The following is a 24913-nucleotide window of genomic DNA, read 5'->3' as shown; positions in this document are numbered from 1 at the left end:
AGATGTACGGGTGAGAGTAGGATACCTCAGAAAATTTGGTCCTGATAAAAGGAGAAAGAAGGGTCGTTGAAGGAGGGGCTGAATGAGTGATGTAACCGCAATGGCGAAACGAGGACTGCGAGAAGAAGATAATTACGATAGAGTCCGATGGTGGCGGTTAACAGCCTTAAGTTGAACTACTAACCGAGGGTTATAAGTTATGGTAGGTGATCGTGGTTCGAAGAGGCCATACAAAGGTGATAAATAATAGGTTGTTTAAATACTCAACACTAGTCTGCCGAAGTACTTGCAACGGCAGCATCTGATAGACGCCAAACTGATGACTGTGTGTGTGTGTATCAAGTTTACAGGGTCAAAAGATGATAAATCACATCTCCGGTATATCACGTTAGGGGCTAGGTGTGGCGACCGGAATCTTCTTAAGGCAGGCTTCTTCCCTACGGTGATCAGGATGTACTACAAATCACTAAAAAGAATATTAAATTATAAAATTAATAATAAATGAGAAGAAAGATCGGTTATTACAATTTTTTTATACGAACCTAAATTTATATATAGAAAACCTGCGATACTTTAATCATAGGTAAATTAATATTAAGAAAACAGATTAAATTAACTACCTACTTTCTTTGGGCAAAACCGGTTTCGAAAGAATTGTAATATGCCACACGTAGGCCGTTGTGAAAAAAATTCTAATTATGATAGTAAAAAATGTTTGCTACTAAATATTTACGATTCGTTTTTGCCACATGAAAGGTGTACATTATTTGTTGATTTACTTTATTCATATTCCTTATGTTCCACCGAAGTCGATAACTATAATAGGCATTAACCAAAGTTTCTTTGCTGAGTATAACGATGTTCATTATTAAACAATTCTCACAAACCTGAACAATATAATTTATGGTATTAGGAAAGCTTATTGTTTTAATGTTGAATAGTGAAAAAAATTATTGAAACCACTCCACTCCTCAGTTCCTTAGGAATACTTTTAATTCCTGGGAACCCGATTTTCACGATTAACTTGTGTTGTATTAGGTTGTGTCAATTATAGCGGGGAAAACCGGTATAACACATAACTAAATTTGCACATCTATTTAACTCAGGGAAGTAATCGTTAAGATTCATTTGTTTTCTTTGTCCTCTTGCTTAAATGTAAACATCTCCTGTCTACTTTTTTCTTCTTATTTGTTAATGAACCAGCTGGTCTTAAACATTGTTAGAATTATTAATTGTATGTACTGACGCTTTCCTTTAAAATGTTGAAGAAGTAACACTACTAAGTTATATATCTGTTCAAGCTAGACAGCATAATTAATATATATTTAAAAACGTGAACTTAACTAAAAAGTATGAAACTATTGTAACATAATGTTACAATGTATTAATTCAATGTAAATTTAAAGTAAATAAAGAAAGTGCTCAACAATAATTGGTTATCCGGCAATTACTTAATGTATACAACGAATTACTCCGCGGCTGGAACTGTTGAATAATAATAACAATAAAACGCCAAGAAGGAAAAAATAAAATAATTCTAAAAACTTAAATTTTCTTTTTCAGATGTCGGTCATTCTTATTCAAAAATGTTTTAAGTTTAAATAAACCGTTACAGTTTAAATAAAACTATATTCACCTTTTACATTCGTTAGAAGCTAATGTAATTCAGATGACATTTATATGAATATAAAATGAAACTATAAAAAAAAAAAAAAATGTATTACATATTCCCCAGCAATATGTAGTTACGTGCAATAACTGCGCGTAGTTAAGAACTGAATACATAATGAATTAACCCGAGAAAAGTTGATACAAGTAAAAAACGGTTAAAAAAGTAAGAAAAACGTAAGAAGAAACCCGATAAGCCAATAAAACGGTTCCAAAGAACAATTCCAAGACAAAAAAATAAAATGAGGACCCCAAAGACTAATAAAATGAAATCGTTACCTCTGATAGAATCTCATTTAAGTTGGTAACTGTTTTTACATCTACGTAACTATCAAACATTCTAGACTCTTTTGTTACTTTAATATAGTAATAATAATAATATTAAAAAAAAAGAAAAAATAAGAACTTACTTTTGCAAAAAATACTTAATAAAGGAAATAGTAAGATCAGTTATTACTTTCTAAACTGGGTTACTTAACTTTCGATATCAGCATTCTAGTTTTCCTCTCCAGCATATCAAACTTTTTTATTTAATTTCTAGCTTGTATATATGATGATTAAAATTATCCGTCGTTTATTTTTTTAGCCTGATGAATTAATCAACACATAAAGCCTGAAGCTTGTGCGTGGAAATATGGAAATTAAAATTTTGTGGACAAATAATTTAACGGATATTTTTTCATACTAAATAATATATAAAATTATTTTTCAATATTATTAGCAACCATCCAAAAGAAAAAAAATAAATATCGACAGATATCATTTCTTACCAACAGAAAGAAGTAAATCGTAATTTAAATGTTACCACATATTTATTTACAAATTTCATTAACATTACATCTGTTATTAAAATTCATTTACAACGCCAACATTACCGAAATAATCTTTCTTGTAAAAGAAAGACAAAATAATATTTTTGTGATCTTGTGATCGACAAAAATTTCGGTTTTCAGTTTCAACGGAAATATCCGGTTTGACCATCCCTGAATCCATTTTGACTAATTTCAGCGTGACGTCTGTACGTTCGTATCTTGTATAACTCAAAAACTATTAGCCGTAGGTTATAGAAATTTTGGATTTAGGACTGTTGTAACAACTAATTGCAAACCTCCACTTTTGACTGCATTCGACTGGACCAAAACTGTTCAAAAAAGCCAGTCCAAAAAAATCTGGATTTTGGACTGTTCTTAACTGCACCAATAAGCCTTCATTGAGAGCTTTTCAACGGTGTATCATAAATGGTACGTATTTGTATTGGTTCCAGAATTAGAGCCACAAAAAATTTCAATCAATGAAATATTTGGATTCTACAAGGGAAGGCACATCGATTCGAATCAGACTTCATCTCCTTTTCTTTCTTTTTTAACCTTTCTTTTAATTTAAATATATTGATTTATTAATAATTATTAACCAGTGACTATAAAAAAATTTTTACAATAATTATTCAATAATAACAATTAAAAAAAAAATCAGAAGTTATTAGTGAATAATATTTTATGAAATTTAAAAAAGTGTATATTAACTAAATCGGCATTATTACATATGTGTATATGTAATATATTTAATGAACCATCTGATTATTTAATATTAATTGAAAATTATAATTTAGAATCGTATTATTTTTGGATTTTCTAATTTAATTTCTGTTTAATTTTATTTAATTATTCTTGAATTTCTGTTTAATTTTATCTACATTAGTTAACTACAGAGTAACTGAAAAATAGACCCTCACTAGAACAACATGCACATTGAGGCATACATGCCCAATCTTTAATAAATTGCAAAAAAATCTTAACTTTTAGTTCATTACTCCTCTGATATTGTCGAACAACACTTTCCCTAAGTCGGAGTTGATCATCATTTCCTTTATTTGTTTTTTGTTGCCGATCATTTAATCGTTTTTTGTTTTGATATATTTTTTCTAATCTTAATTTGTGCACACGTTCTCTAGTTTTCAAATTTTCTCTCTTTATATTCATCATCCTCTCTTAATATTTTAATTCTTTCCTTGGTCTTAACGTTTTCTTCCTCTTTATATTTATCATCTTCTCTTAATGTTTTTATTCTTTCTTTGGAACATTTTTTTTTTTTTTACAAAATTTTCTTCTCTTTATTCTTTCTTTGGAACATTTTTTTTTTTTTACAAAATTTTCTTCTCTTTATTCTTTCTTTGGTTTTAACATTTTCTTTCCCTTCATATTCATCTCCTTGTTGTTTTTTTGAGATATATTTGTTCATGTTATCTTTTTTTTGCTGTGTGACTGTTTTTTTTTTTTCATTTTTGATTATTCACCAAATAATACAATAATAAAAATTGAATGTTTTACACCGTAAGGTCGAAATTAACATTTTTAACCAGTATACTGGCGTTTAATAAACGGAATAGTTTAATTATTATTAAATTTTATTTATACGAAATACCAGAAATCTAAAATTTTTGTTAATCAGCAACTCACGAAGACACGAATAATACTGTTTTAGTAATACGAGTAATAAAGGGACTTTTACTCTATCCTAATACTGCTTGTAAGATTGCTGAAGTAATAACTGTATAAATATTTGATGTTAATAACTAATATTTTAACAAAAGGGTAATTCTCCACTTTATTAAAGAATTGGAGGATCGTATCTCACTTTCAAATGAAATAAGTTTAAATGAGTGCAGCAAAAAATGTGTATATGTAATTTAACAGGCGTACAAGGAAGTCATGTGGTGTCCACATTAGATTTTTTTTTAAATATTGATATAATGTCGGAAATTGATTTCGATACAGAAAAATTCATTTCCGAAGTTAAAGAAAGACCAAGTTTATAGGATCTGTCTTCCGATGTATATTTTAACAAAAATTTCCTATGCACAGAAGCAATGATGCGTATTATGTTGTCTGCAATTTTATTTAAGAACTCATCAAAACTTCTGACCGACATTCTTGTGAAATTGAAAAATGTTTTTTTCCTGTTGACGCAGATCACAAAAACAACGATAAAACACGCCTTTTGAAAAACGACTTCGTAAAATGGGATGTACCCAATACTTTTTCCTTGCCGTTTCAAGCTATTATATAAATACACAACTGGAGCTACTTCGGTGATACCCATGTTGTGATTGAACGACCGAGCAGCCACCACCTTGCTCGCTGCAGCGGCTGGCCGCTTTTTCGGCCGTATGCAATGCGGCCACGATCGACCGCTGGCTGTGGCCGCACCTCTATTGTAAAATAATAATGCTCTCAAAACAGTTAACAAAAATTTTATTTAAAATCTAAATCTAGATGTGAACATTTCGATTGTTAAAAAATCATCCACAGAAAATACAAAAGAATAGTACATATACGAAAATAAGTACATAATCATACAAGCTACGTAAACATTAAGAAAACTTATAAGTTTAAACACCATGGAGAAATCATCAATTTCAAAAATTAAAAAAGCTGTTAAGATAAGAGCAGAGAAACTGATAAAAGCTTTTATGAAAGGTATACAACGAAAAATATTTATCTAAAAACGTAAAATTAAGACATTATAACGCATTAGTAAAATCAGAAGTATCACTCACGGCTCAGAAGCATTGATTTTAATCGGATGTAAAGATACAATAGAAGATTTAGAAAAGAAAGACAAATTTTAAAGAAAATATTGGTTACACTCAGTAAATAATACAGCAGTTACGGGATAATAACAAATTCTGAACTGTACGATAATTTTGTCCAAAAATGGAAGACTAAATTAGGAAAAAGAGTTACTTTTTTACGGCATCTTCAGAGAACGGATGAAGATAAATTAACTATAAAGAAGTATTTTTTGACAGAAACAAGTTAAAAAAGAAAATTAAACAATTTAAAGGTTTCAAGGTAGAAAACCCCCAAAGAACAAGTAAAGAGTTAGAAGAAATGGTCTCCGAACATGTGAGAGAACGCTGGAGAAAAATTAAAGAGAAGATAAAAAGAAATAGTTATCTTTTCGTAGTTCACATCTGGCCAGCAACAAAAAAGAAGTTGCAAGGAACATTTTAACAGTACCAAATTAAATACAAAGAAACATAATATATCAGCTGTAGGTGCAAAATAATAATTACTGTTTAAATTTAGAATAGTTTTAACTATTACCAACGATTACATCTTGTATTTTTTAATACGAAACATATATTTTGATTACAATAATAACAGTTGGTTATAAAATCAATTTATACATTTACGATTAATTTTTTATTTATTTATTTTGTGAAACAAAATAAAATTGATCCTGTTCATTTTACCAGTTTCTTTTATTTTTTTATTAATTTCTGATACACAAATCCTTACTCTAAGGTACAATGAAACCCTAATCAATTGGTTTTGATCCCTAAAATCTGAATTACCGAATTATACATACTTAGCCAATAGGAGATAAAAAAATAGATCTAGTTTAAAACAAATACTGTAAATTCTGATCATTTAACCAACATTAATCTTAAATTGTATAAATTTACTTCGTGGACACTTAAATGTATGTGATACGCGTACGAAGTTATTTAAAAAATATATTTTCACAAAATGTACAAGTTTATAAGACCTATTTTATAACAAGAAAATTTATGTTTTCCAAACGTTTTTATGTCAGTTAAAAGCGAATATACAAAAACCAAGTTGTTTTTCCTAAAATAATTGAAAAATTTTTTAATCGTAACTTCGTACTATTTAAAATGAATGACCAAAAAAGGTAGAGAAACAATTCAACCGTGGAACAAAAAATTTTTCAGTTGTTAGCAATTCATATTTATTTTAAACCAAAATAAAAATAATAAAAGTAAATTAAATTAAAATTTTATAAACATACTAAAACATTCTGGGTTACACCAGAAATTTCTATTTTAGTTCCTCAGTTTGTAAGAGCTTATTAATAATAAATTTTCATGTGAACTTATGCATCACCATTATCAATTCAGCGTAAGAACTTTTGTAACATATGCGACCTGAGTAACTTTTGATTGATTACGTATGCGGATTTGATGGTGTGTGTGTGTGTGTGTGTGTGTGTGTGTGTGTGTGTTAGTGTGTGTGAGCGCGCGCAAGGTTTTAGAGTGGATCATATTTTCGTGCTATCATATATTAAATTGAATTTCACTTAATAATACAAAAATATGAATCAGTTCAGTATAGTTATTGATTTAACACATCTAGTTAAATATGTAAATTAAAAAAAATATATGAATTTTAATTAAGTAAATATTATTTTAATTTAACGTGATAAATTAATCTAGATTTAAATGTTTATATAAATTAACTGATAAGACTACAATAAAATAAGATTTCAATTACAAATTAATTTAATTATTCAAATTTTTAAACGTATTCAAACTATGAAAAAAAAGTAAATACGATAGTAGTTCGCTTTTTAAATCAATTAACTTCTTTTGAGGGAAAATTAAATTTTTACATGGTGTGATTAAATAGGGCGTAACCTAAAAGTGTTATAATTGTAGAATAATTCATCCGAAGGTCCCGAGTTCGAATCCCGGTCAGGCATGATATTTTCACAAGATACTTGTCATTCATCTCATCCTCTGAAGCAATACCTAACGGTGGTCCCGGAGGTAAAAAAAAATTTGCAGACTATCCCTTTAAACGTACATCCATAAAAGCTTAATTTTTCTTTCTTTAAGAACCGACTTAAATTCAATTTTTTGTCATCAATAACTTGCTAATTTTTTTTTAATTTAGCTAAATGATGTTCGCTATAAAAACAAAATGTAACCTCACTTATTCAAATAACAACTATTTCGAGAATAGTTTTGAAATATCGATGCTTAAAGTTACACACGGGGAGAAAGACTACTGATCCAGTTTTCATTTTTTCTAATGCAGTATGTTAATCATTTTTTTGAATGCACTGTAAACGGTGTTAAAACGATAATAATGTCAAAGAAAACGTTTTTGAATATACTCTACGGAATAAATATCACTCAAGTTACACCAGGAATCTTCTAACACAGAATGTTCTTTACTACTCGTAGACCGTACCGACGCAGACGTAAGGCCACAATTTTGTACGTTTATTACAAGTATTGAATTTTGTAAAAATATTGAAATTTCTAAGAAACAATTCGGTTTTATTTTCCTTTTTACTTATTCCTTCATTAAATCCGTTTTATTGTACGAGAATATCCCATGTAATTTCCAAATCGTGTCCCAAATTGTGAGACAGGTAAAGATTTGGAAATGTTTTTGTGATGAAATGCCATACCATCTCTCGTTTTGTAAAAATCCCTATAAATAAAAGTTTAATAATGTTAGGATCTTTATTTGAAAAGTTGAAACTAGTAAAATCACTAAAAAAAAAAAACAGCTTTCAAATCTTTTTGTCAATGTATAATTTCCAGCCAATTTAAAAGAAAGCAAAATATCAGGTTGTGTAAACGTATTGAGCATGTGGGGTTCAAAATTGAGAACACGTTTACTGTTATAGGAAAATAACATGAGACCACATATGCACTAATTTTTTTGGTGACTTTCTGCCATTTTTCCGGCAACCCCATAATCCCGTCGCTGTATAACTTCTGTGATTTCCGGTCAAAAAATTGTGACACGTTTTCAAAAGCCCCTTTTGAAACTAATTACAGACCATTCAGAGAGTTCTGCACAGACCGAAACGAAGTTTGACGGTGCCAGGTCCGAGCTATACAGTGAATGCATTTCTCCTAGTCAAATTCTCTCAATCTCTAACGGGTCGTTAAAGATGCTTGCGGTCTGGTTTTACCAGCGCGGTATACGACACCCTTTTTGTTAACCAGTTCGGGCCGTTTGATTTGAATTGTTAGGTGCAATCGCGCAAATCGTCGACAGTATAAGTCTGAGTTTATCATTCTGCCTGGCGGCGCAGCCCGTGATGCACGATGTCCTTCCGATCCCACCAAACGCACAGCATAACTTTCCTGGGCGTCAGTGAGGACTTTGCCACAGACGGTAGAGCTTCTCCTCGCTTTGACCACGATGTTTTCCGCACACTGTTGTCGCAGGTTATCCACTTTTCACCGCTCCCGATCAACCGTTTCTGAAACGGCTCGATTTCGTTACGTTACAGTGGAGATTTCCAGACAGAAATTTGATCGAGTAAATTTTTCCGAATCAAATCATGCGGCACCCAAAGTACATGCATATCTTCCTTGATTTTTGCCAGAATAAGCTAACGCTATCTCGCGCGCAAAAGGTTCAATACTTATTAGACTACCTATTTATTAAAAATATACATTAAATAGTCAATATTTTTCTTTATTGTTATAAAATAAGTAATTTATTTTTTTAACACTTTGTTAAAAAACATTGTTAGACATGAATTGACGAGTTTTAATTTAATATAATCGTTTTAAACTTTATGTGTACAACTATTTCTACTGAATGCTTTTCGAAAAACAATTAAAACTTCTAATTTTTTTTAATAGGACTATAGTGATAGAAAATTTAATTATTATAATTGAAATTTATGTAATGAGATTTAAATTAGCTATACTGTTGTGCTATACTATTGTGAAACTACTTCTATTTAAAAAAAAAAAAATATAAAAAAAGATAAATTTATACTTTTATTAATGCACGTAGAAAGGATATTTACAAAAGGATTGAAATAAAATTGTCTTTTTAAAAACATCAATAAATGTTTACATTTTTTTCTGAATTTGGCTGACTGAGGACCACCTGAAGTAACACTATTCATTTTTTTTGACGTATTTTTCCTAGGCTACGAATAGTTCTTGCCTTCTCTCCTTTAATGGAATGTAGCCGGTTTCTTTTTTTCTCCTTCTCTGGGGAAAAACCCTTGAACTCTTGTACCAATCTTCTGGACGTTGATCAATCAGTTACTATCATTTCAGATATTTTCATTTCTTTAAGGTATTTTTGAACCGCTTAAGTCCATTGATTTCCGAGTTAAATCCGGCTGAAAATTTACATTGTGAGCCTGTTATCATTCATTCTCATAATGTGGCCGAATAATTTGGTTCTTCTTTTTTATGATGGAATTTGGTATTTTATTAATTTCATTGTATTCGTAAATTACTTCTGAATTTATATTCGTTTTCACCTATTTTTATTTTATTGGTCCTAGGATTTTTCTCAAGATTTTCTTTTTTCCCTACTTATTTATTTCACCCGATTTTAAAATTAGGATGCATTCTGATGCGTACAGGCCTTCTGTACGGGTCCGTACAGGTACTTCTGTTTTGATTACCGTATTCTAATCCCTGATTTTGGCTTACATTAAGATTTACACTTTGTTATAAATATCTTTTGTTGATTGGTATGCCAATTCCAGTTTTCTCGTTCCTGTTTGCCCAGCTTCTTTAAACCATCGATTTGGTTCATTTCTCCCAGATATTTAAATTGATTGACTGTATTGATTTTTCTGTATTTCGTATTCAGAGTCACGGAAGAAATTTTATGTTATCATAAATTTCGTCTTTTAAGAGAAATTTTTTGGGCCTACTTTTTCTGCGATTTTTTTATGTGGTTTACTTGTTCTTCTGCTGTTTACAAGTTCTGACATATTTTTTATGAATAATTTTATTTTTTATTTTTTTTAACAGAGTATAGCAGATTACAACTGGTTTAAAACTAACTTTATTTTCGTTTCGGAATTGGAGTGTCGATAAGTTGTAACGATTTTTGCTGTAACCCGGTAATTAAAAGTGAAATGGTTATTTGATTAATTGAAATTTTATATTGTTCAGAATAAAAATTCTTCATATAAAAACATAATTTTATCCGACAAAAACATAATTTAATTTACCAAATAGGAAAATATTAATGATTCAAAAATTTAAATCACCACTATTTTTAGAATTTCAACGTAAAATCAACTACTAGATATATTTGGATTAAACAAACGTACTAAATAATAGTACAAAATTCATATATATTCTTGAGATTTAAAATTTTTGTTTAAGCATTAAAAGGCAGACAAACGATAAACGAAGCTTCTTGGAAATATGCACAAAGAAACCCTTTTGTTTATTTTAATGTCTGAAATCACCTTCTATCGGTAGAGTATAGCACGGTTTGCTATACTTTGTATATTAAAATGCAATTGATTTACGTAGAATTAACAAAACCATTATTCATGAACAGTATCATACTATAACATTAGTGACTAAGATTACATTAGATATCGGTAACAGATTTGAAAGTACAATTATATTGTAATACTATGCAACCAGATAGATAAATAATTAACAGTGACAAGTAGTAAGCTGACTAGCAAGGAAGAAGAAAAATTTCTATTTTCATTTCTACTGTTACTATTATTTACAATAATAGGTCATTTAATTGTCTGTATTACGCGTATAACAGAAGCTAACGAATACGCTCAAATGTAAAAAAAATATTACTGTAATCGAAACTACACGAATGGTGATTATTTTGTTAAAAAATGACGGAACAAAGAATTTACATTATACCTTGCGTTAAATATGGAATAAATGCAGTGAAGTGATTTTTGGTGAAGATGAACTCACTCCCCACTGTCACTCACTGAATAAGCTCGAATAAAAAATAAACATATACAAAGTCCACGAAACCTCAAAATGAGGTAATGCTTTTTATTGTCGACCTAAATTGAAAGAAGCTGAATGACGAAAAAATGATCAAAAATTTTCACATGCACAACTTCAGATACATAACTACAACAGACCTAAATTTTAATGAAATTGAATTAGCAGTTTTGGAAACCTTCAAGCCACAAATTTTTTTAATATATATATATATTATATATATATAGGAGGTATGTGAGAAAAGTAATGAGATTGGTAACACTGCGAGCGATCTGGCAACGCTGTCTACCGGTCTGTTCTAGACCGGTTTGTTCATCCCTTACACATGCTCAGTACGAGTTTCAACACCGTTCAGCCAACACATTATTTTTGACAGCGCCATGAAGTTGTGTGTTACGAATATGAAGCGTCGGAATTTAGAGCAACGTTGTACAATCAAGTTTTGTGTTAAACTTGGGAAATCCGCGAGTGTGAAAAGTTGAAACAGGCCTATGGGGAACATTGCTTATCAAGAGCACAAGTTTTCCACTGGCACAAATCATTTTTGGAAGGCCGAGAACACGTTGAAGATCAACCTCGCTCAGGGAGACCTTCAACTTCGAAAACTGACGAAAACGTTGAGCGTGTGAGGGTTCTTGTAAGATCAGACCGTCGTTTAATAATAAGGATGATGAGTGAACAGTTAAATTTAAACACTTTTACCGTATATCAAATTTTGACAGACGATTTGGATATGCGAAAGGTTTGTGCGAAATCGGTGCCGAAAACCCTCACAACGGAAGAGAAAGACAATCGAAGAAACGTGTGCGTTGATCTTGAGAGGATTGACAATGACAATGATTGATAAGAATTCTTCAATCGTGTGATCACAGGTAATGAATCCTGGATATTTCAGTACGATCCTGAAACAAAGCGGCAAAGCGAAGAGTGGCACACTCCGTCATCTCCTCGACCGAAAAAATGTCGAATGAGCAAATCAAAGATCAAAACCGTACTGGTTTCCTTTTTTGACAGTAGGGGTATCGTGCGTAAAGAATTAGTTTCTCCAGGACAAACTGTCAACCAAGTGTTTTACAAAGGTGTCCTTGAAAGGCTCAGGAAAAGAGTGATTCGCGTGAGATTAGACATTGCAGACAAGTGGGTGCTTCATCATGACGATGCCCCGTGTCACACGGCCATTTCAATCACGGAATTTTTGACCTCAAAACGCATTCGTATGGTTCCTAAACCCCCCCGCACTATTCACCTGATTTGAGTCCTCGTGACTTTTTCATTTTCCCAAAATTGAGACGTGTCTTAAAAGGACGTCTTTTTGAAACTCTGTAGAACATTCAAAAGACTGTGACCGACCAGTTAAAAGTCCTACCAGTTGAAGCCTTCCAGCGCTGCTACCAGGAGTGGGAACGACTTCGCTGGTGTATAGCTGCCCAAGGTAACTACTTTGAAGGGGATAATATTGTTGTTTGATAAAAATAAAAACTTTGGTAAGTAAAAAGTCAGTCTCATTACTTTTCTCACACACCTCGTATATATAAAAGGAGATTACATTTTAAGTAAATGGTATTTACTTACCTCATACCTCAAACTGTAAAGAAAAATCAATTCCCCCCCGCAATCGCCCCAAGCGACCGAAAATAATAACGTACATTTCTTCGAAAAGTCGATAAAAGATCAATGAAATATAAAAAGTAATACAATAAATAATGAATATAACAGGCTTAAATATAAATGAATAAAAAAAATAAATAACAAACTTAAAAATAAGTTAACAATATTAAATATGAATGCATTGTAATGAAATGCAACCTTGAAGATCACGGTGTTCTTTTAAATATTAGGCAAACTGCCCGAACGACGTAGGAGAGCAAATAGATTTTTACTAGTATTTAAATTTAAATTAGAGCAGGTTTCGCAAGCCAAAATAAAATACAGTATGTATGTAACAAAAGAGTTCAACGCTGTATAAATAATTATTTAGACAAATTTGTTTTCTTGTTATTATTTCAGTACTGAAGTCCAATGTTTACTCGTGTTCAATCGCAAATATATTTTTACATTTACACACGTAGGCAAGCAAACAAAGGGATGTGTATGCGCGTGTTCTAGTAAGCGATGGCCGTTAAAAAATAACAGTTAAACTAAAGGATATTAATAGTTTTACTTTCTACGAAATAGTTCGGTTGTGTTCAAAAGTAGTATATATTACAGGAATATTTCCAAAATAGCTTCATACTTAGATAATATTAACAATACCGCTAACCTAATTCAATGCTATGTACAATTTTTATTTTTTCATTTAATAATTTTGTAACAAAATTAATTAGTCGAGTAACATTTTTCTGATTTAACTCTGGTTGGAGTCTTAAAATTAAAAAAATATCTTATATTACCGGGTATCTGAAAAAGAAATCCAGAGTTATAAGTTAAATTTACTTCATTGCAATTAGAATTACACACTTATGTTTAGTCTGAAATCTAAATACTTAATTAGTCTAGATCTGGAGTCTATAAAGTTTAGTATTAATTCTAAAATTTGTTTACTTCTTAAAATAACATAACTTCTTAACATGTGCACCGTTTACAGCCCTGCAAACGTCAAAATTATAATCCACAATTTGGTGAGTATTACTGCAGGAATCTCTTCCACGGCTGCTCTTAAATTTTTGTAAAGGTGGACGAGCGACTCAATTTTTTTCTTGGCATACGATATATTTACGGTACCATCAAAAGAAGAAAACTATCCGCGTCAAATCAGGATTTCTCGGAGTCGAAGCGATGGGAGCTTCTCTGCCTAGCCGGCCTTCTACGAACCTGTCGTTCCTAGAACGACCCACAACTTCGACTCGATGTGTAATGCCTCAATCCTATTGACAAATTAGGCCCTTCATCTTTTCAGTCTACGGAAACACATGTCCGACTACAATATTCCCGTAATAGTTTGCTCATGGAAAAAAAAAATGACCCGATAATTTATTATGAACACGATACCATAACAGACATTCTCCACTTTCGGACGTTGCGGACGAATTCTACCGATCATGTGGATTTTCTAAGTCTCATACCCAACAATTATCGCGATTCAAACATCCACAAAGCATGAAATGATGCTTCATCAGAAAATAGAATGCACTGAAAGTAATTTTCTTCAGCAGAAATAAAGTCTTACATGATCGTTACAAATTTAACTCATCGTGGCTTGTCATTAGGTTTAATTTCATTAGAGTTTATAAGTACGAAGTTTCAATCGATTGATCGATTATGCCTTTAAGCTCATACTAGTTATTTATGTCTTTTCTCGACATTTTTGTTATTTTTTTTATTAATTCGGCACATAAGCCCGACGATTCTGCTGTGCGAATATAAAATACAAATTTTTTATCGAATGAAAAATGCCAAGCCTGATCAGGGTTTCCAATGCGGGCCCCAAGTTGATAGCCCGACTTGGCTACCGAGACCGGCTTATTTTGAATTTGTTTCTTATTTGCATTAAAACTCAGGTTTCTCGCCGTTGAGTTTCTTATAAGAACTTCTATTCTTTCAGTCGGGGAGTTTTTGATAATTTTCTATATTTTAAATAAAAATAATCAATTAAAATAATGCAAACGTACAGCGGGAAAAAAGGGAAACTACTAAAATCTTCTTTTAAATTTTAATTAACTGTCTGTGTCAAATCAAGAGTTAGTAAGTCGATACATTTTTGTTTTTAATTAATTCTTATTTTTAATCTTATTTTAGTAAACCAAACATACCTTAATACTTTGTTTTATAAAAATTTTTTTCAGTTCTTTTGGCTTAGGATTTCAGGAAATATATTTTTAAAGATAGAAATAAGAAGAATTAAACAATATTGTATCGGCAATAATGCTAAATTAAATTTTTTAACACTTTTTGAATAAATATTTAAAAACGTTTTACGATAAAACTAATTTAACATCAACTAAATCTATTAACTTAATATTTAATATGACAGGCCGGTCTACCGTGATATAAAATAGGTACAAAACGTACAACAACAACCACCACCATTATAACGGAAAACATTTCATAACAAACAATAGCGTCAACAAAATTAGGCCATAGGCAGCAATTTCAATGTTTTAAGTGACCTAATTAAAAGTTACACGATGAGTAGTACCTGTACCTGTCGTAGAGAAAGCAATTTGGTAATGTTTCATGTCGCGCGTTGCGTTAAACGTAACCTGTTAAAAGAGTTGTCTGGGGAACTGCGGTGGAGGGTAGTGGAGGAAACAAAACAAACCGACGACCGTTCGATTCAATCAATTTTATTACTTCGGTAGAAAATAAATTTCAAAATATTTTCACGATACTAGCGTCAATTCCCTTCGGTTTGTCTTAATTAATACAAAAAAGGGACCCAGTATACAGGCGTACCTCCCAAAAACGCATACACAATCTATTTTTGGAATACAAACACGTTTCATAATTTACTTTTATTATCGCATTAGTCATTTATTACGTTTGAAACAATTGCGTATGAGTTTTATTAGATAAATGAATAATTAAAAGCGGCAGCGGGGAATATATATATATACACGAACAAAATAACTAACCAACAACCCTCCCGTACGTAAATTGTCTTTGAAATAAACACCAAAAATAAATTTTTCTTTGAAATTAATTTTCTTTTAGAAATTAAACACAACAGCTTTGGATTGGCAGCCGGTATTTCACAAATTAAGAAATCAAAGAGGTCTTTCTAAGTAAAATAGTGATAATATTATTACAATGACTGCTGGATGCAATTAATGACACTGCCTGAAGAATCATCAGCCGAAAAGTTGATAAAACTGACAAATTGACTTATTTATTAAAAACAGTACAATCTTGAAATAAATAAATAAAAAATAGAAAATTGACTGAGTTATATGGTACCCTATAAAAATTACCAAATAATTTGTGGAATTTTCAGGAACCCGAAGACAATTGGACAATTGTTCGTGTAATCAGTATACTACCCGGTAACGCGAGCAACGATTTGTTGTTAATTAAAATCTACAACAAAATAGTAGCCCGATAAGTTAAAATGTAACAGTAGGTTCTGATTTTGATTTGTCTACTTCTCGCACGGGAAGACAAGCATTAATTGTCTGTGATCTCTGGCACACATTCCTTTAGTAGGCAGAGTAAATATATTTATATTTTACATCCGAAAAATGTAAAAAAAATGTATTTATTTTTTACAGTTAATAAAAAAAACTCAATACGAACTAAACACTTCGTATTATAATAGTTCGTACTTATTTAGTTTGGCGAAAATCTTGAGACGCGCTGTCATACAGGGAAAAATCAAGACCGCCGAAAAGATCTCTCTCTCTTTCCTGTTTTAGCCTCCGGTAACTACCGTTTAGATAATACTTCAGAGGATGAATGAGGATGATATGTATGAGTGTAAATGAAGTGTAGTCTTGTACATCTCAGTTCGACTATTCCTGAGATGTGTGATTAATTGAAACCCAACCACCAAAGAACATCTGTTTCCACGATCTAGTATTCAAATCCGTGTAAAAATAACTGGCTTTACTAGGACTTGAACGCTGGAACTCTCGGCTTCCAAATCAGCTGATTTGGGAAGACGCGTTCACCACTAGACCAACCCGGTGGGTGCCGAAAAGATGTCTGAACGAAATGGAAGAGGCGACTGGAGAAACGTTAGGCACGCTGATTCGAATGGCAGAGGACTGTGAGCTATAGAATTACATTACGACACACGATCATACATTTGGCTTAAACGTATACAATCATTTTATATATAAGAGCCGTAAGAATTAATTTTTACTTTCCCGTCTAGCGCTACAGCTTTAAAAGGGAAAGTATTGTAATCGGTCCAATTTGTTCATATGCGGTTTTCACCGGATCTTGACGTTTTGACACCTAAGGAACCAAAAACCAGATGGAAATTTTCCGGATGTTCGTATGTACGTGTGTATGTTCGGTGTCACCTCCTAAATTACCTTATTCTTCCAGAACTACTGGACCCATATTGGCCAAACTGATTAGCTGATTTCTATGGAGTATTGATGCCATTAAAGTTTCAACTTAAAAGGTCAAGAGAGTGAGGCTGTAAAGCAATGTCACCCTCGCTATCTTGAGATTTCGCCTAATTAATGTCATATCTTTCTTAGGTACATTCGTTAACAATTAACAATTGGGAAAAAAAACAATATTTGAAAAAAACATTTTTTGCAAATTCGCACCCCACCTGAAAAAAAATGCTCTAAATAAACTTGTGACTAAGTGGGTATACTGCGTCAATAGTACCAATTCTCACCACAAGGAGCGCTAGTGTAGCACTGTCGTACAGCTGCTATAATCGTCCGTTATGTTGTAACGTCAAAGGGGAGCGGTAGAATTAAATAGATGAATAATATTTAAAGAGGCCGCTAGTACCGGCACGTGACGGGAAAGTCCTACAACTTTATTGACAGCTTTTTTTTAAAGTAGTGACAATCAGTATCCATGACGAATAAAGTAAAAGTATCGTTGGTACGACTAAACATCATTCGCATTTCGGTGAGTTTCATGAGATAATGTGCAACTGTGAATTCGATTCAGTAAAAAAAATATCAGAAGGTTATCGGTGACACATTATTTTTCCCGAAAAATTCCAAGCTTATTCCCTGCTAACGCTTGTAATTCTTAAGAACGGTTAGGCCATTTTTGAAAGCGTTTCGTCTTAACTCGCCGACAAACTGCCATTTATGGCAATAAACAGATACAGTAAAAAAGCTATACCCAATTGCCAACTTATTTTCTTTTTACTTATTGTATACTCTAAAGTTAAAACGCTAAAATATTTTTGAAAGAAATGTATATATGTTGTCGCTTTATCGAACACTTACGAGGTAACTGAACTGTAGAAGAAATAATTGAAACGATTTATTTTTTCCGTTCGTTTAAATTAATATATTATATCTTTAATGAATAGAATGTGTATGCAGAGTGTCCCCCCGGGAGGCCTTAGAAACTGATTAAGGATATCAAAATAAACAAAAACATTCATGTGGTTAATGTCCTACATATCAATTTCCTTCTATCCAGCTTTTTGTGTGTTTTTAATTAAAAACTAATATCTTAATAACAGATTGAGATATTTTTATGTAATCTATGTTTAACCAAAATATTCTTCTACAAAATAAATAAGTTTAAAAAATATTTTTTAGCTACAATAATGCTATATTATAGCATAAATATTATTTTTTTCAAATAAGGGTTATATAAGATATTTATCTTATTAATCCTTTCATTTTAAACAAAATGATGCTTCATCAGCTCAAATCGGTTGATAAACTGAAATGTGGCCTTAATTGTAGAAATGGATCGCAAAGATTATTCAGTTTGATAATTTTGTGCCTTTTCTTTCATTATAAATAAAAATTATTCTTCGCTAATTATTTTTAATTCGATTACACGAAGGAAGCGAAAACATTATCACATATTTTTATTGAAAAAACACAAAATGACGGACAAAGGGAAAATAAAGTGAGATAAAGCAATTGTCTGTGTGATTTTTTTAAAATTTATTTTGATATCCCCGGAACCCTTAAGTAATGAAATGTCTATTGACAAAACTAGACACACTAAATCATCTGTAGTGCTGAGAATCAACAGTATTTCTGTGGGCTTGAAATGTTTGTACGACAGTACAATCGGCTGGATGAAGATGACAACAGAAAACCTCGTTTTTCTGTAATAAGCCTGAAATATTTTTCTTAAGAAATGCTCTTACTTTTCAAAAATTATATACGTTTCTTGTTACGTCGTCTACAAAAATTCGGTTATAGACAACAGAAAAAGATAAACGTAATTCACACCATACTTTTAGTTTTGGAGATTATACACATTTTTGCAATTAATATTTACATAAATAATCCTCTTCTTCTTCTTCTTTTTCCAGTTTAGCCTCCGGTAAAGAAAATTACCGTTCAGATAATACTTCAGAGGATGATATATATGATTGTAAATGAAGTATGTAAAGTCTTGCACATTCTCAGTTCGACCATTCCTGAAGATGTGTGGTTAATTTAAAAACCCAACCACCAATGTACACCGGTATCCACGATCTAGTATTCAAATCCGTGTAAAAATAACTGGCTTACTAGGACTTGAACGCTGGAACTCTCGACTTCCAAATCAGCTGATTTGGGAAGACGCGTTCACCACAAGACCAACCCAGTGGGTTACATAAATAATCCTAAATAAACTTTACGAAACTAATGGAGGAAGGATTTTCAAATTTTTTTAAAAATCTACCCGACATGTACTCGTAAAACTTATATTTTCGGCAAGTAAAAATCCAAAATATCTAAACTGTTATAAAGGATAGAAAATAGTTAATTATATTAAGTTAATGACGCTATCATCAAAAATTTGACGAAATCCAAAATATTTATAAAATAATATTTTTCTTTTTATACGGAGGTAATAAACTTATCCGTGTTTTCACCGAAATTAAAATAAGCGGTTTTCCACCTCATCCGAAATAAAATCACCACTAATAATTTTAAATCAAAATGTTAGATTTAAAAAAAAAACACGTGTAAGCTATAAAAAAAAAAAAAAAAAAAACACGTGTAAGCTATAAAAAAAAACCCGTAACACAAATGGGGATTCAAAACAAATTCATAAAACCTAGAGAAACCTTTTACAAACGATTTTCTTTAAACATAAATCAAACGTACGCTATTTTTATTCTTAAACGCTAAAATAGCGAATAAAGATAAAATGTATTAGCACAGCTATAACATTTTTAATAACTATTAGCCGACCACACGAGCTGGCAACAAGCAGTCTGTAGTATAACCTTGCTGGCAAGATGACTTATAGAAAGGAAGAGCCGATGCCAAATTCAAACTGGCCGAATTATAAAGAAGGGGAGATAGAAATAAAGAAAAATTCTTGTGGGATAAATATTTTGACGCAAAACATTAGTGTTCTGCGCAATAAATAAATTAAATTCACATTTAATATGAGAACGTGGTATGCGCGTTTCCAGAATAATATTGGCCACCACCACGTTTAAACAAACATTCGCATTCTTTTATCTGAATAAGAAAAACCTTCTTTCCTAGAATATATAGTATTAAATAAAGCAAATAATTAAAAATAACGGATAGCGATTTATTTACCGTCATTTTTTTTATTCTTAGTTTTCAAATGAAATAGTTAATATGTTTAAAAACGATTCGAATCGGTTGCAAGAATGTACTGGGCTGTTTAGTTTTACATCTGTCGGAGCAGCAAAAACATAAACACAAAAACTAGCTGAACACACGCGTACCCGCGCAAAATGAAATGACACGGCAACTCTATACCGGTTACAAATAAAATAAAAACCACGGACTCGATGATATATCGTATCAGCCATGTTTATTTTCTGAACGACAAAATTAATTACAATGATGTATGGTAAACATTTAAAACAAAGATTTGAAATTTAAATTTATTTATATCCAATACTTCATCGACAGAATGCAAATATAAATTTGCACGATGACATAAAATCCAATACAAACGTTTATCTTCTTTTTTTTTATAATAAACCATAATAAAAACAAAAATTTGCTTCGCTCAATATTCTTCAATCGGCAGTAAATTAATGAACATTATTAAAATATTAACATTTTTACCTAATTATTATATCTAATTAATTTACATTAAATAATCATCTGTCCTTAGGCAGGTCCCACGCAGCATATCCGTCTCCCTTAACATTTATTCCCCGGCTAAACTTTTTTAAAATCCTGATACCTCCCATTTCCATTTAGATTATCCATAATTTTTACTCTTTTCCAGCCGCTAGTTTTTACACGTTCTAGCATCGTTTTAGTAATTCCTTCTCCTCTCATGAAATCCCCAGTAAGTTTGCCGGCTGTTCAATCATACTATTCTGAATTAGTCTGATTAAGCTTCCTATTCTACTAATAATCGTTCAGTCTCCTCATTAAATCTTTATTTTTCGATTCGTCTGATCATTTATAACCTCAGTCTCTTGCACGCCTGCACTTTAATGTCTCTATCCTTTTTTTTTCTTAGTGCACGTGTTTCAAATCCGTACAAAATTTCACCAAATAGTATACTACAAAAATCACGATATTTCAATTATACATTTTACTGAATAGTAATAATAATTAGTTCTTATTACATAATTTTTTAACCATTAGGTTACTATTTGTATTTCACTTTGCAATCTTCTATTAAATATATTTTACGATTAATTCACCGCATAATCTCAAAGTTTGTGGAATTATGAAATGGAAATTTTGTAGCGTATGAAAAATGTCATGGCTGAACAGGTTTCGGGCCCGAGACATGCTGATTAAAGGTCGAAATGCTACCGCTCCACCACTAAAATTGGTAGAATTATCTGTAACGATTTATTGTTTTATTTCTTCCTTATTTTGTGCATCAAATAATAAATATAATAATATTGTAAATTCACCTTTCCTTTCCCGAAAGATATTGAAAATAACATATGAAATTCTCTCTCTCTCTCATTATACTAAAAAGAATATCTAACATTTAAATTAAAAAATTCTAAATCGTAGATTTCAAACTAAAAAAAAACTTAAAATAAATGTACCGCACCTATTCCAATATGGATAATTTTGAACCGTACTTGGAAATGAAAGATATTAAACTTGTTGCATGAATAATTTACACAAAAAACTAATTTTTTTTTAAGCAGCCTTTTGTACATTGTAGATACATCTCGATTCCCCCCCGAGGGGAAAAGATCCCACCTCGTAGCGTGTCCGGTCACTACACCACCCCCTCCGTTCCTAGCCAGCAGTTGCTTTAACGGAGGACATCTTCTCGCCCTCAAACTGATTGTGCCACACAGCTTTCAGTCCAGGCCCCGCAGAGATGCCACCGATGCAGATGCCCCGAGGGACATCTACATCGGTAAAAATTCACCCCGAGATAGATTTACGTGTTTATGCCTTCAGAATGAAGACAACGGACACCTGCAGCTACCACATCGCCCTCAGGAACTAAGCTAGAAACCTAACCGCGGAAAGAAGACCCCGCGCCTAGATCCAGCTATTAAAGAGCCACTTTCTGAATGTCTCAGATCCGTACTAACAACCTCAACAATAAACTTTCCCACTAAAGTTTGTACATCGAAATTTAGACCTAGTTCCCTTAAGAACCCCGCTTAATACTCAAAATGAGCTTCTATCTGACTCCGTTCCGGTCTGCCCGGGAGAGGAGAGTTAACGCCTACTCCCGCACAGCGCCATCACGGAGTCCCGCGTGACATTCACCATCTTTCGCAGACCGCCGCCAAGACTCCCCTGCATACCACCAAAGCAGCACCCAGAGAAGCCCCGCCGACAGTGTCATTAGCTCATTAGTGCCCCCGTCAGAGCGCGACCGCACCCACCGGGCAAGAATAATCCCGCCCGCCGACAACGGCCGCAACTCCGCCGACAGCCACATTGTAGATACAGGAATAAAATTCTATTTTATTTTCACAGCAACATGACCAATTCTTCCTTACTTTTCCGTTTTTTGTAGAGATTGATAAATTATCGCTGCTGGCGAAAAAAAAAAGTTTGACAAAACCGATATTTGTATTTCATTAAGCTCTGAAATGACTTAAACAATAAAATTTTTGTAACAAAATAGTTTGCTTATAGATGGGTTTGAATGTGTTTGCCACAATTTGGCTTCGTATTTCAGTACAGGGCTAATAAATTATAATTAAGAAATTTTGTAAATCAGGCTTGTCCATTAAATTTCTTAAATATCGGATAAAGAGGTGCGGAAATGTTGAAGGAGTGGTAAAAGGATTTTATTAAAATTTTACTCCTGCGTCGTTTAAAACAACAGTTAATGAAGAACCACTTAATGCGGTATTACAAGGGAATGTTGAAATTTAAGTCGGTTGATAAAATATGAAAAGAAGGGAGAAGAAGTTTGAAGTATAAACTTGCAAAGAGAACTAGGTCGATTAATCATGCAAGTTAATATACACGAGCTTACTTAAATTGACGTCGAGAGGTTACTGTGTACAGGTTAATAATGCGTAGAGAACAAAAACGACTGGAATCTGTAAACAGTTAGTCGAGAGTGTAGATGTAACAACTGTATTAATCAGCAAAGAATAAAAAGGAATGGAGAATAGCATCGAACCAGTCAAATAAATAATGAATGAAAAAACCAATCGCTGTAGATAAGTTTTAAAGGATTGTTCTTTATTACGAGTATAAAGAATAAATTAAAAAAATATTTTAAAAATGGACTACTTGAACGCGAAATTAAAATATTTCCAAAATTTTACAAACTCTTTTTCGAAGGGTTTGGAAGAGTTTTTGAAGGGTAAGTAAGAGGCTTACTTTTTCGAAAAAAGATGAAAGATTTTAAATATTTGTAATATCAAATAATCCTAAAAAAAACCCATGAAATCCTTGCATAAAAAAACAAAACCAAAGCTAATTGGATTTAAATAAAGATTTTAAAATCGTTACCTTAAGACTTTATTTTAGATAACATTTTCACTTCTTTCCGTTACACTAGTCGCTTAGAATGACCCTTCCAAATAGAATGGCTTCTGTATAATGATGACGCATAGTTAATAGTTTTAACGAATGTAAAATGTAATGCACACCATCAATACAAATTACAAAATACGTAATAATTCGAGTTGCGAGAGCAGGAAGATATTAAATAATAGCTTCTAATGAAGATGCTTATAACAACAGTACAGTTTTTCCGTTTTGAAACATTATATTTTTTTAAAAAACCAACAGTCATCATATTGTAAAACTGAAAATAAAATAAAGATTATTATTAAATTAAAAAAAAATTTCCCTTTATTTTATTTCAATACTGATCTTAAATAAATTAAAGAATACAGGCGTATTCATGCATTCATTCCGGTATATATTAGGGCTACAGCTCAATTTTTCAGAGTTTGTTAACTGGAAATATTTTAGATAATTTTAAAAACCACACAAGGAATCTTATTTGTTGAACAGGTATGGATTTGTTATTCCAGTTCTCTTATAAAATTAATCAATTCGAATACAAAGTAGGTTTTTTGTTTCGTTTTTTTTTTCTTTCGAAAGGATACTTCATATTCTTGAACAGAAATACATTTTCAAAAGATTACTAATTAATAAAATAAATTATTAAATTAATATTAGGAAATTTATAAATAGTTCTAATATAAATATATTCGCAGTTAATAAAATTATTATTAATTAATAATGTAACATTCAAATTAGAAGAGTGCAGTGTGCTATTTGAAATAAATATAGGGTGAGTCAGGTGGAATGGGAAATAATTTGGGAACTGATTTTGAAATAAGGTAAAAAGTTCATAGAAACATGTCCGAAAACGCTTTGTTTTCGAATTGCATTTAGCGAAAAACTTCGCCCGGATTTCAGTTCCCCCGGTGGAATTAAGGCGTTAACAAAATGTAAACTTGATTTTTTCTTATGTTTTTTGACTTGAAATCGAATAAAACCCAGAAACTGTATTTCTCGTACTTATTCCACGTAAAATTGAAAAATTCTGTGACTTTTTTTTAAATTTTGAAGTAAGCTTTCTTAATTTTCTTAAAAACTACATTTTTATTATTAAAACTTGTGGAGAATATAATTTTGAGAAAATTTATGTAATAAAGTCTAAAGAAAAAATCAACTTTAATGGAAAAACAAAACTTAACAGAAAAATGTTATGAATTTATAAAAAAATTAA

Source organism: Lycorma delicatula, chromosome 5 (assembly GCF_047948215.1).
Source record: "Lycorma delicatula isolate Av1 chromosome 5, ASM4794821v1, whole genome shotgun sequence".
NCBI classification, from domain to species: domain Eukaryota; kingdom Metazoa; phylum Arthropoda; class Insecta; order Hemiptera; family Fulgoridae; genus Lycorma; species Lycorma delicatula.
The sequence above is the reverse complement of the archived record's forward strand: the minus strand, read 5'-3'. Positions refer to the sequence as shown.